The following is a 13,757-nucleotide window of genomic DNA, read 5'->3' as shown; positions in this document are numbered from 1 at the left end:
TCTCTATTTCCTTTTTCAGTTTTGTTAATGTTTGTTTTGTATATTTTGCAGCTATATTTTGGGGAAGGGTCTATATTGTACATTGTATGGTGTACACAGCCTCTCTGGTCTCTACTTATTAGTTGTAAGTCACAACCTCTCACCACTAACCGACTAAGCTGTAACAAGAGAAAAAAATGTGTCTCCATTGTCAAACATCTCATGATGAGAAGCTGGGTGCTTTAATGGGAATTCCTATTTATAAAAATAGTTTGGCATGTCACTTTATGAATGCAGGCAGTGTGCTTCCAGGTGTGTTTTAATTAGAGAGATCTCAGTCACTTCCAGTTTTCCAACATTATGTTGTTTTTGTTGTTGAGTACAATCAAGTCAGAGTTGATCCATAGCTCACTATCCAGTGAGTTTTCAGAGGCAATAAATCACTTAGGAGGACATTCCCCATTTCCTTCCCTTTAAGAAGATGGTGGATTTGAACAATGTACCTTTGTATTGGCAGCATAATTCCTGATGTCTAAGTCAGAAGAATGCAATACAAGACCTGGTATGTCTTTTCACACACACAGCCCCCAACTTGATTCAAATACAGATTAAGTTGTGGGTAGCCAGGGCATGAGTAATGTAAGAATTGTCAAAGTAATCTCTTACATTGCTCTGTTAGGTCCTAGAGCAAGGATGCCAGTTTAATGGCTAAGATATACCAGATCCAAGCCATGATCTTAATTCAGTGATTTCTTATGCACCTGCACACTTGTCAATGAATAAGGATTACAAAAGAAAAACCAATGCCTTTGATTTGTAGTGTTAGAGCAGAGTACTGAATGGAATACCTTATACTGCCTAAGGGCAAACAAGTCTGTCTTGGAAGAAGTGCAACCAGGGTGCTCCTAATAGGCAAAGACGGTGCAACTTCATCTTACATACTTTGAGCATGTTGTCAGAAGGAGATAGTCCTTGAGAAAAGTTATCTTGCTAGGAAAGGTGGATGGTGAGTTAAGATGGTATAGGTGGAGGGAGTTAGCTGGAACTTGAGTGAGGTACTTCATGGGGGATCACTGCTGTTTGTCTGGATCACATAGGACCCCTTACGCTCAATTAGAAGGGAGCAAGACAGCAGGAGCTCATTCTTGAAGGAAAAACAAGGCTTCCTGGTTTTCCAATCAAGTCTTTATGCTCTGCCTTTTGTCTCCTCACATCTGGTCAATCAACTGTCTTTAGTCCAGAGCACCTTGGGCTAGCCTAGTAGCAACAGTTGTCTGACAGAGTAAGTTGCTTTTATAAGCTTTTTCTCTACCAAACTGAAGCAGATCTTCCCTTGGGTCAGAAGGCAGAGAGAAACATAGGCAGGGTAGCTGCCCCAACCTCTTCTGGAGCAGTGACTTCAGAGCAAGAATCTGCTAATGTCTCAGATATGAAAAACTCTACCACAGCAATGTCACATAGGAAGCAGGCTACCTGACCCCCTACATAAGCCCAAAGCAAGATGTCACATCCGAAAGTGAAACTGAATCAATGGATTTCCAGAAGCCAGAAAGTCTGATAAAACTTTCTGACACAGAATTTAAAAGAATAATGATTTAATATCTGCAATGGGTGAAGGACAAACTTGAAGAATTACAGGACATTGCAAGCAAAAACCAGGAGAAACTTAAAACAAACAAACAAACAAAAAAATACACATGAAATCAATGCAGATAAACCAAATGAGGCATTAGAGGCTCTGGAAAAACTAGAAACACAATCCAAAATAGGAGGACCAATGTTTCAGATGCTGTCAACATGATGGAGGGACACATGAACAAAGTTTAAGAGATGGAACACAGAACCAGTGAAATAGAAGATCAAATTGTCACCATTGGTCTACTAGAACTAAAAGCAGAATCAAAAATTAAGGAAAAAGAAGTAAACCTAAAAATATGTGGGACACCATCAAGAGAATTAACATATGCATATTCTCAATCCCAGAACACTAAGAAGCAACTAAATACTCCAAAAATGTTATGGAAGAATTATTAGAAGAAAATATTCTTGGCGTAATGAAGAATGAGAGAATATATATTCAAGAAGCTGAGAGAAACCATATAGAATAGACCCATAAAGAAAAACGTCAAGGCATAGCAGAATAAAATTTGCCAGGACCAAAGATAGAGTGAGTATTCTGAAAACAGCTAGGGAGAAACAAAGAGTAACACTATAAGGGAGAGCAAATAAGATTAAATGCCAATTTCTCAGCAGAAACCCTGCAAGCAAGAAGACAATAGAATGACACATATTGAACATACAAACAACACAACTCCTAACCAAGAATATTGTACTCAGTAAAATTGTCCATCAAATATCAAGGACAGGTCAAGATATTTAAAAAAAAAACACAACCTAAGGGAGTTTGTAAAAATAAGATGAGCAATGCAGGAAACAGTGAGTGACATCCTTCTTACAGAGGCACCACAGAAAATGGGATGGACCAAAGTACCTAGCAACAAAACTAAAAAAAAAAAAACTCAACAAAATTATAGCAATGAAATTTTGCCTTTCAATAACCACACTGAATGTGAATGGCTTAAATGCACCACAGAAGAAAAAAGAATAGCTCATTGGATAAAAAACCAAAATTCATTAATGTGCTGTCTACAAGAGACACACTTGGGAAAAAAATGAAGACAAAAATAAACTAAAAATAAAAGGGTCGGAGGGAAACATATCAAACAAATGGCAACCAGAAAAAGGCAGGAGTAGTGATATTAATCTCTGACAAAATATATTTCAATGCAGAAACCATCACAAAGGACAAAGAAGGTCACTACATAATGATTAAAGGGTCAATAGCACAAGAAGACAAAACATAATCAATAATAGCTATCTATTCCCAAAATGAAAGACCTGAAAAATATATAAAACAAAAATTAACAAAACTGAAACTATAGAGATTGGAAACTTCAATACACCACTGCCAAGAAAATATAGACCTTCCAGAAAGAAACTCAACAAAGACACTAAAGAATTAAACCATACAATAAACCAACTCAATCTCTTAGATATTTATAGGCTAAAGTACCCCCTCCCTCCCAAAAAAGTCCACAGTATACCTTCTCCATAGAGCATGGAACATTCTCCTGAATAGATCATATTTTAGGTCACAAGGCAAACAACAATAAATTAAAAAAACATAAAAATAATAAAAAGCATCTTCTCAGACCACAATGTTACAAAATTAGAAATCAATAATAAGAGGATGAAGAAGAAGAAAAAAACATACCTTTGGAAGCTGAACAATACCTTGTTTAAACATGAGTGAATACTAGAAGAAATTTTTAAAAATGAAATAAAAAAGTTTCTTGAAACAAAACACAATTACCAAAACTTCTGGGGAAAAGCCAAAACAGTAATCAGAAGTTAATTTATAGCAATAAGCAAACACATCAAAAGAAAGGAAAAAATGGCCATTGACTTTTCTAACCCACCATCTCCAACAAACTGAAAAAGAATAGCAAGAAAACCCAATACCCTCCAAAAATCTGAATTTATTAAAATTAGGGCAGAAATAAATGAAACAGAAAACAAATTGAAACCAGGAGTTGATTCTTTGAAATGGTCAATAAAATCGAGAAACCCCTAGCAAAACTAACAAAAGAAAAGACAAAAATAATCCAAATAAGAGATGAAACAAAAACAGAGAGAGAGAGAGATGAAACAAGAAACGTCACAATGGAACCATCTAAAATAAAAAGGTTAACATTGGAATATTATGAAAATAATACTTAAACAAATAAGAAAACCTAGAGGAAATGGACAAATACTTAGAAAATCATGAGCTACTTAAACTAATACATACTGAAATTGAACACCTGAACAGACCAAAGAAGAAACTGAAAAAGTAATAAAACAACTTCCAGGGGGGAAAAAAACTCTGGAACAGATGATTTTTACAAGTAAATTGTATGAAACATTCAGAGAAGAACTGTCACCAATTCTTAAACTATTTCAGAAAAAAGAAAAAGATGGAATTCTTCTAGGCTCATTCTATGAAACAAACATATTCTTGATGCCAAAACCAGGTAAAAACACCACCAAATTAGGAAAACTTTCCTTGAATAAAACACTCAACAAAATAGGATTAGAGGGGAATTTCTTCAACATAGTAATAAGTATATATGCAAACTGAAAAGCCAACATTGTTCTCAATGGTAAGAGGTTAAAGGCATTCTCTTTGAGAACAGAAACTAAGCACCAATGCCAACTATCACCCCTACTATTCAATATTGTATTAGAAGTCTTAGCAGTAGCAATAAAACAAGGGAAAGAAATAAGAAGTATCTAAATTGGGAAAGAGGAGGTAAAATTATCTCTATATGCAGATGATATAATTGGGTACTTAGAAATTCCTAAAGACTCAGCAAGTAAAGTCCTGGACATAGTTGACCAGTTCAGCAAAGTGGCAGGATAAAAGATCAACATACAAAAATCAATTGGATTTCTCTACAGTGAAAAAGATAACATAGAACTGGAGCTAAGAAAAATAATCACAATAGCTAATCACAAGATTAAATACTTGGGAGTAAATCTAATCAGTAGCATAAAGTGTCTATTCAAAGAAAATTACAAAACATTTCTACAAAAACAAACAAACAAAAACAGAAAGAGACCTGAAGACATGGAAAAATATACCTTGCTGATGGACAGGAAGACTCAATATTGTTAAAATGACAATCCTACTAAAGGCAATCTACACATTTGCAATTCCAATACAAATGCCAATTCCATTCTTAAATGAGACGGAAAAGGAAATCTCCAATTTCATTTGGAATGGAAAGAGAACTTGAATAAACAAAGCACTCCTTAAAATGAGAAACAAGGTAGGAGGCATCTCACTCTATGATTTCATACCCTACTATCCTGCCATGGTGGTCAAGACAGTGTGGTACTTGTACAATGACTTGTACAATGGAATAGAATTGAGAACCCAGAAATCTGTCCATCTATCTATGGTCAACTGATTTTTGAAAAGGAATGGAATCGGTTGAGTAGGTAAATAACAGGTTTTTTAAAAAACAAGTAGTGTTGACAAAATTGGAAACCCATCTCCAGAAAACTCAAACAAGATCCACACCTCACATTATACACAAAAACCAAGTCAAAGTAGATCAAGGACCTAAGACTGAAACAAAGATTAATAAACTTCATTAGAGAAGAACTTGGAAGAAATCTAGAAGCATTAATCCACAACATTAACAGTTTTCCAAGCATCCTGTAAAACCTACAATCAGGTGAGGATAAAATAGATGGATGGGACCTTCTAAGAATCAAATCCCTATGCACATCCAAAAACTTCTCCAACAGGATAAAAAGGGAAGCCACAGACTGCCATTACCCTTATTTGGTAATGACATGCCTGATAAGGTATTTATATCTAGAATATATAGAAGACTTGAGTACCACAAGAAGATAAACAACCCAATTGCAAAATGGACACAGGTTATGAACAGACACTTTACCAAAGAAGACATTCAGATGGTAAACACATTAAGAAATGTTCAAAAGCCAGAGCTCTAAGAAAAATGCAAATCAAAACAACTATGAGATATCATCTCATCTCAGTAAGAATAGCAAAATTAAACAGAACAGTAAACAACAAATGCTGTAAAGGTTGTGGAGAAAGTGGAACCTTTATTCCCTGATGGTGGGAGTATAAAATGGTGCAACTACTCTGGAAGGCAGTATGGTGTTTTAGCAAAAAGTTGGAAATAGAAATACCATTTGACCCAGCAATTCCAATATTGGGTATAAACCCTAAAGAAACCAGAACTGCCACTCAAGCAGATACATGCACACTTATATTTATTTCTGCTTTGTTCACAATAGAAAAGAGTTGGAAAAAACTCAAGTTCCCATCAACAAGTGAATGGATAAAGAAGCTGTGGCATATTCACACACTGGAATATTATGCAGCACTGAAAAACAAAGAATTCATGAAATCTTATACAAAACGGGTGACCATTAAGGACTTTATGCTGAGTGAAATATTTCATCATGAAAAGACAAATATTGCATAATGCCACTTTTATAAAAAAGGACTGGCATGGGGGTTGGAGGGAAGCTAAGAAAAGAGGGGATAAATAATGTACACAGCATTGAAACAAATGAGGGAGAGAACTGTATAAAAGGAATATATGATTAGGTACTATTAGCATGACAAGAGTCCAGAATAAGAGTTGCATAGTAAAGTGGACTAGGGTGGGGAACAGTACAACAATGAAAGAATTTTTTTCCAAAGAACTGGGTGAGGGGCACAGGGAGGAAAATGTGCAACAATGAATGACTGGAAATCAAAGTTCTCTATAAACTTTCATTAAAATATCAATTTTTAAAAAAAATGTGTTTTAAGTCTAAAAAGAAAAGCTTAACATAGAAATCCCATATGACCTAGCTATTTCACTGCTTGGAATATACCCTGAGAAAATGAGAACTGAGGCACAAACAGAGACTTGTACACCAATATTTATAGCAGCATTATTCACCATAGCAAGAACATGGAAACAGACCAAATGCCCAACCACAACAGAATGTACTGAGAAATTATAGTACATTAACACAGTGGAATACTATGCAGCATGCAGAAGTATTGATTTTTTAAATTACTACCTAACAGGGGAGGGCCTGGAGAACATTATGCTAAGTGAATTAACTAAGTATCATAAGGACAAATACTGTATAAGACCACTGTTGTAGAGCATGTACGAGGATCCAAGGAGAGGAGAAGGGGACTTAAACACAATTTGATGGGTGGAGGGAGGGATTGGTAAAGGAAAGGGGAAAGATTTGGTGTGAAAAACAATGTATATGAACTTTATGAATGTTGTATGTAAACTAGTATAAAATAAACTTTTAAAAAAAGTTCTAAAGAGCAACAAGGTCTGTTTAAAGACTAAAGCATGCCTGATCCAAGCTTTGTTATTTTTAAGCATTTCCTGTGCATCTGAGAGCTGTACAATGAATGAGAATAACAAAATTTATGCTTTTGGATCAAAGTGTTGAAGAGTACTAAATATCCCACAGATTATCAGGAGAACAAATAAATATGTCTTGCAGAAAATGCAACTAGGCTATTCTTTAGAAGAAAAGATAGTATAATTTCATCTCATACACTTTGGAGATGTTGTCAAGAGTGGTCGGTCTTTAGAAGACACCATGTTGGCAAATATGGAGTGTCAGAGTAAAATAGGAAGACACTCAAGAAGGTTGATTGATATAGTGACCATAACGATAGGCATGGTAGAGATTGTGAGGATGACTTAGAATGGGACAAAGTTCAGATCAGTTGTTCATAGAATCACAATGAGTCATAGCCAACTTGATGGCATCTAACAAAAACAGCAATCATTACCATGATGTGCAAGTAAAATTATGCAAAGGATAAGTAGTTGGTTGGAGCAGTGCATGAGCAGAGAACTTCCAAAAATGCAAACTGGATTCAAAAGAGAACATAAAATTAGGGATATCATTGCTGGTGTCCAGTGGATCTTATTTGAAAGCGTTGCTGTTATTAAGTGTTTTTAAGTCTAGTATGAGTCACAGCAACCATATTAACAATCAATCTAAACCCTGTCTTATCCTGTGCCCTCATTATTATCTGTGATATAGTAGGTCCCATTGCTGCAGTCACTGTGTCAATCTATCTTGTTAAGGGTCTTCCTCTCTTTCATTCAGCCTCCACATTTCCAAGTATAATGTCCCTTTCCAAAGAATAGCCTCCCTACTAATCTATGAAGCTTCACTCTCCTTGCCTCTAAGGGGCACGGGCTGCACTTTCTCCAAAATGTATTTATTTGTTCTTGTTGCATTCTGTGTTACACACAACACTCTTTTCCAACACTACAACTCAAAGGCATTGATACTTCTTCTGTTATCTTTATTCATTGCCCACCTCTTAGAGGCACAGCAGGTGATTGAAAAGACCATGGCTTGAATCTGGTGTACCTTAGTCTTTATGTTTACATCCTTGGTCTTCAGTACTTTGGAGAGGCTTCTGACATTAGATTTTCCCAGTGCAATGTCTCTGCATTTCTTTTTTTCTGATATTGATTGTGTTGATTGTGGATACAAGTAAGATTAAATTATTGGCAGCTTCAATCTTTTCTCCATCAATCATAAGGTTTCTTATTGGGCCAATGATGAGGTTCTTCGTTTTGTTAATAATATATAATCTGTATCTATGACTGTAGTCTTTGATCTTCTGTAGTAAGTGTTTCAAGTCCTCCTCACTTCGAGTAATTAAGGTTGTGTCATCTCCATAACTTATGTTGTTAATGAGCCTTTTGTTCAGAAACCACACTCTTCATAGAATCCAGCTTCTTGTATGATTTGTTTAGCATATAGACTGAACAGATATCAAAATAGAAAATAGCATTTCTTTCTTTATTTTAAACCATTCAGTGTCCCCTCGTTCTGTTCAGACACCGCTTCTGGGTTTATATATAAGTTTCATATAAATAAGCACGAGTAAGCTCAGGAATTCCTATTCTTCTCTGAAAGCACAGAATAACAGAAAAATATGTACTTGTATTCTATTGACTATACAAAGGTATTTATTTGATTGTATGAATCATGATAAATTATAGATAACATTGCAAAGAATAGGAATTATAGAACACATTCTTGCAGAAACTGTGTATGGACCAAGAAACAATCATAATAACAGAACAAGGGGATACTACATGTTTTGAAATGAAGAAAGGTGTGCATCATGGTTGCATCCTCTTCATCATACCAATTTTAATGCATTATGGCTGTTTATAAAACTATAGATAATTTTTACAAGCATTATACAATGTGGTAGAAGGTCCAAAAATACATACAGAATTGATAACGGCAAGGATAGTGATCATTAAGTAAGCTTCATGAATAAAATACCTCTTTCCTCTGTTGCAAACTCATCAGATAAACTACATGGATGTTTACCAGGCCTCTTGACATACTATCTAGACATCAATTTCTTTTTAATTTTATCCAAGGTGAACCTCCTGCAAAATTAGAAAATGGTATTTTGGTAAGCTAAGTGTGTGGAGGGGGAGAGAGAAGTAAAGAGAGCAATGATCAAAACAAACACCTACAATTCCCTACTAATTATGACATAATTCCATCAACCATATATTGTGCATTTACTTCTTGCTGGAAAGGTTACACACATGACAATATGAGGTGGGTTATTATTACTTTCTGTGTTTGCACATGGAGCTCAGAGAGTTGTCTGTGTGTAGTGAGTCTCAGCCCTGAGGCATGGAGCCACCAAGCTTTCCTATGCACTTCCTCTTGCCTATTATCCTATGATTAAGAATCTCAAGTGAAATTAACAACTCACACTAGTGGCCATCTAGTCTCTTTTCAAAAAAGAAAACAACAGCTCCCAAAGCATTCATTTGAAATTATAGTAGTCTCCATACTAAACAATTAGTATAATCATCTGAACTCAGCTTTCCCAAATCAACCACAAAGCTTCAGGCCCCTGGATACCTTCCTAGAGGTAAAAACCAGGAAAAAACTAGTCATCAGAGAACTGAGTGGGACACCTATCAGCATTCCTGCAGCTCTACAGGTATAATGATCGCCAGGAAGCCAATTCCAAGTTTGTGAGTGAACATGCAATGGGAATTTCAGTGGCCCCTGGGAACCCATTAAAAGTCAATATGCATCTCCTCAACTCTGATACATTGTGCCATTTAGGTAGTCTCTAAAGCTCCTCAGATTACAGGCAGGTGAGCTCTTATGCATGCCAGACTGAAGGGAGAAACAGACACAAGTTTTCTAACTCAGAAAGAATGGTCCCCAGATATTTTTAGACATCTTTATCATAGAAATACATAAGAACAACATCAACCTCATAATAAAATAACAGAGAAGAAATCTTTTTTGTTGTTGTTATGTGCCATCGAGTCGCTTGCGACTCATAGCAACCCTATGTACAGGAGCCCTAAACACCGTTCTATCCTGTGCCAACCTAGCCATCTCAAATACACTCATTCCCACCACTTCAGTCACAGAATCAATCCATCTCATCGAAGGTCTTCCTCTCCTAAAATACTTAATAGAGCTCCAGCAGTATCTGTAGGTATACCAAGAAACATTAATTAAAATAGAATAAGGTGATACTGAATAGTTTAACATTAGGAACATATGCATCCAGGTTTGAATTTTTTATCATACTTATTCAATCTGCATGTTGAGCAAATGATCCAAGAAGCTGAAGTATATGAAGAAGAATTGAAGGAACAGCGAGCATGTGGATGACACAACCCTGCTCACTGAAAGTGAAGACGACATATAGATGAAGATCAAAGATGTAGTTTTTGTGCATTCTATTTCTCCTCCCCACATCCTCCCCTCTTACTCAGACATCCTTTATTTTTACAGTAATAGCACCCTTACACAGTATTTGACCTTGTTTTACTGAGTTATTTCACTCAGCATATTGTACTCAAGACTCTCTCACTCATATTGTGTAATATTTTACTAATTCATTGTACTTTTAGTGCTGCATCGTGTGCCATTTTGTTAATATAGCACTATAAAGGATCAGGATAAGGAAGGATTAACCCTGGAAGCAAAGACAAAAGGACAATACAAATATCACATTTAGTAACTAGGAACAAGATCTGTATTACTGGTCAAATAGGAAGGGGAAAGGAAGAAGGAGGCTGGAAGAAGGGAGAGATGCACAAAGACCACTGGGGCAGCAAAGAAGAGTGGACTGATGAACAGAGAGTGAAGGAATAGACAAAGTACAATGGAGATCTGATGAAAGGGGATGATAAAAGTCAAAAGGCACGTATTAATAGCAGTTAATTGTATAAGACAATATTTATGAAAGGTTGTATAAGACCCAACCAAATTAAACACAATGTTTATGAATTACTATATGAAAACAATAAAAAATTAAAAAGAGGACAACAATTCTCAGTATGGATCACATTTCAACATAAAGACATCAAAAATCCTCACAACTGGACCAACAAACAACATCTTAACAAATGAATAAAGGATTGAAATTGCAAATTATTTCATTTTACTTGGCTTTACAATCTATAGCCATGGAAGCATCAGTCAAGAAATCAAATTATATATTGCACTAAGTTTTCTGCCAAGAACATCTTTAGACTAAGGTGTGCCAAATCCAAGCCATGTTTTCAACTGTTTTTTTTGCATTTGTTAGTTGTAAATGACTAAGAATGATTAAAGAGAAATTGATGCTTTTTAATCATAAAAAAACAATGAAGATATCATAGACTGCCAAAAGAACAAGCAAATATATCTTGGAAGAATTACAACCAGAAAGTCTTTAGAAACAAGAATGATGAGACTTCGTATCATATATTTTGGGGCATGTTCTCAGGAGAGGATAGTCCTTGAAGGCAGACATCATTGTTGGATAAGTAATGGGTGAGAAAAGTAATGAGGAAAGTGAAGCAAAGAAATACTCTCAGGGAGATGAGTTGACTCAGTGACTTCAACATTGGCTTAAGGAAGACAGAGACTGTGAATATAGTACACAGACAGGCAGAATTTTGATCCGCTTTACTTAAGTGTCACTATTTGTCAGAGTTGACTCCATGGCAACTAACAACAACACAGCAGGCTGTAATATTAGAACTTTACAGAGCAACACATAATTATTAGTTTTAAGACTTAATGACATGTCACACAGTACATACATAAATATAATTTGATATCATTACATTATATTAAAAATATAGACATGTATTAATTAAAAATAATGAAACAATGTTTGACTGTTTTATCATTTCATAAACATTTGGCCCACTGGAGAAATTTGTAATCAAAGTTGTTTGGAGAATGGAGAATTTCCTGAGACCCTTGCTTAAAGAATATAGGTTTCCATAGTGATCAAGTGCTTCATGACAGCTGAGTTTTCATTAAAATGTTCACTTTACAAAAGTTTGGCTACTTCATCTGTCTAACATCCTGGGATCTCTACACATTCAGATTAAAGAACTCCTGGTCATTTTCACTTATCACAGTTTAATAGATTTTTAATGGTTTTATAAGTATTAAAGATTTTTTAAATTTTCTTTAATTCATTTATTGTTACACATTTTCTTCCATATTTTTAAAAATTTTCTTTTATACTGGTTTACATACAAAGTTCATAAAGTTCAAGGCTGATTATAATTATAATCATTCTTGCTGCTGGCTCACTTCTGCTTGCTAAGAAATTTTACCTAAAACTTGTTAGAATTACTTTAGAGATTTGGAGGCCTGGCTCTATGGCACCTTTGCCAGAGATATGAAAGTCTTTGCCTCCTATGGACTGTGGAGACTGGGATCTGGCCTTGCTAGCACCGGGCGCACAGCCTCCATCAGTAAATCCTTAATACTGTTGTTGTTGTTGTTGTTGTGTACTACTGAGTTGCAACCAATCCATAGCTGATCCTCCAGTGTGTTTTCATGGGGGAGGAGACCGCCCATTTTTCCCTCACAGAGAAGGTTGGTGGATTTGAACTGCATGCCTTCAGGATTGCAGCACAGCTTCTTACCACTAGTCCACCAGAGCTCCACAAACCCTTAATAAAATTCCTAGCCAGACTGCTTCTTGGGTCTCTTTAACATGTTAGGATAAATGTCTGTTCTTTGCAAATAGAGTCTGTTATTTGCAAGCCAGAAGCCCTGGTAGTGCAGTAATTAAGCACTCATCTGCTAAGCAAAGGTTCAGGATTTGAATCTACCAACTATTTCCCAGGAAAAAGATATAGCAGTCTCTTTCCCTAAACAGTCACAGTTCATTGGGACAGGGGAAAAGTTGAATAGCCATTTTAGGTGAAGAGAGAGGGGAAAAAACCTGTTAGTAGATTAATTTGGGGTCAGCAATTCTTACATTCATGACTAAGGCATCTTTTAAATAGAAGTAATACGTCTGTTTTTAACATAGACTTGACTCCTCACTTTTAAGGATACAAGAAGCCCTGATGGTTCACAAGGTTCACCTCTCTGCTGCTAATCTGATGGTTGGTGGTTTGAGCCAATCCAGTAACTCTGCCTGAGAAAGATCTGTCAATCAGCTGCTGTAAAGATTACAGTCTAGAAACACTAGGGAGAAATTCTGCCTTGTAGCATATGGACTTATTTTTACTTGGGATCAATTAGAAGACACTCTACAGTGACAATGACAAAAGGAACATGTTGCTGTTGGTAATTTATGTCAAGTCCACTAGGACTCAAAATGACCCTATCCTTCCAATTGTCATCCTTCCAATCTCCACCATGCTTAAGCCTATATTGCAGTCACTGTGTCACTCCTTCTCATTGAGGATGTCTTCTTCGTTTTCATTTCTCTTCTACTTTTCCCAGTATGATGTCTTTTCCAAGGACTGATTGTTGTTGTTGTTGTGCTGCTGCTGTTGCTGTAGTTAGGTGCCATCGAGTTGAGTATGACTCATATTGACCCTATGAACAAAAGATCTGAACTTAGTCCTGCCCTGTGGCATCTTCACACTTTTCTGACACACAAGAGCCCATTGCAGCAGTCACTTTGTCAGTCCACCTGGTTAAGGGTCTTCCTCTTCTTCACCAACCCTACACACTTCCCTATGTCGTGTCCCTCTCCAAGGAATAGTACCTCCTAGGAATATGTTCAAAATATGTGAGGCAAAGCCTCATCATTCTTGCACTCCAGCTGCACCCTCTTCAAGACATAGCTATTTGTTCTCTTGGCCATCCATGGGTTGTTAAGTGCTCTTCTCCAACATGAAATC

The sequence above is a fragment of the Elephantulus edwardii genome, unplaced genomic scaffold, assembly GCF_000299155.1.
Source record: "Elephantulus edwardii isolate Elephantulus edwardi_28Jun2011 unplaced genomic scaffold, EleEdw1.0 scaffold00226, whole genome shotgun sequence".
Taxonomy (NCBI): domain Eukaryota; kingdom Metazoa; phylum Chordata; class Mammalia; order Macroscelidea; family Macroscelididae; genus Elephantulus; species Elephantulus edwardii.
This window is presented reverse-complemented; position numbering follows the sequence as displayed.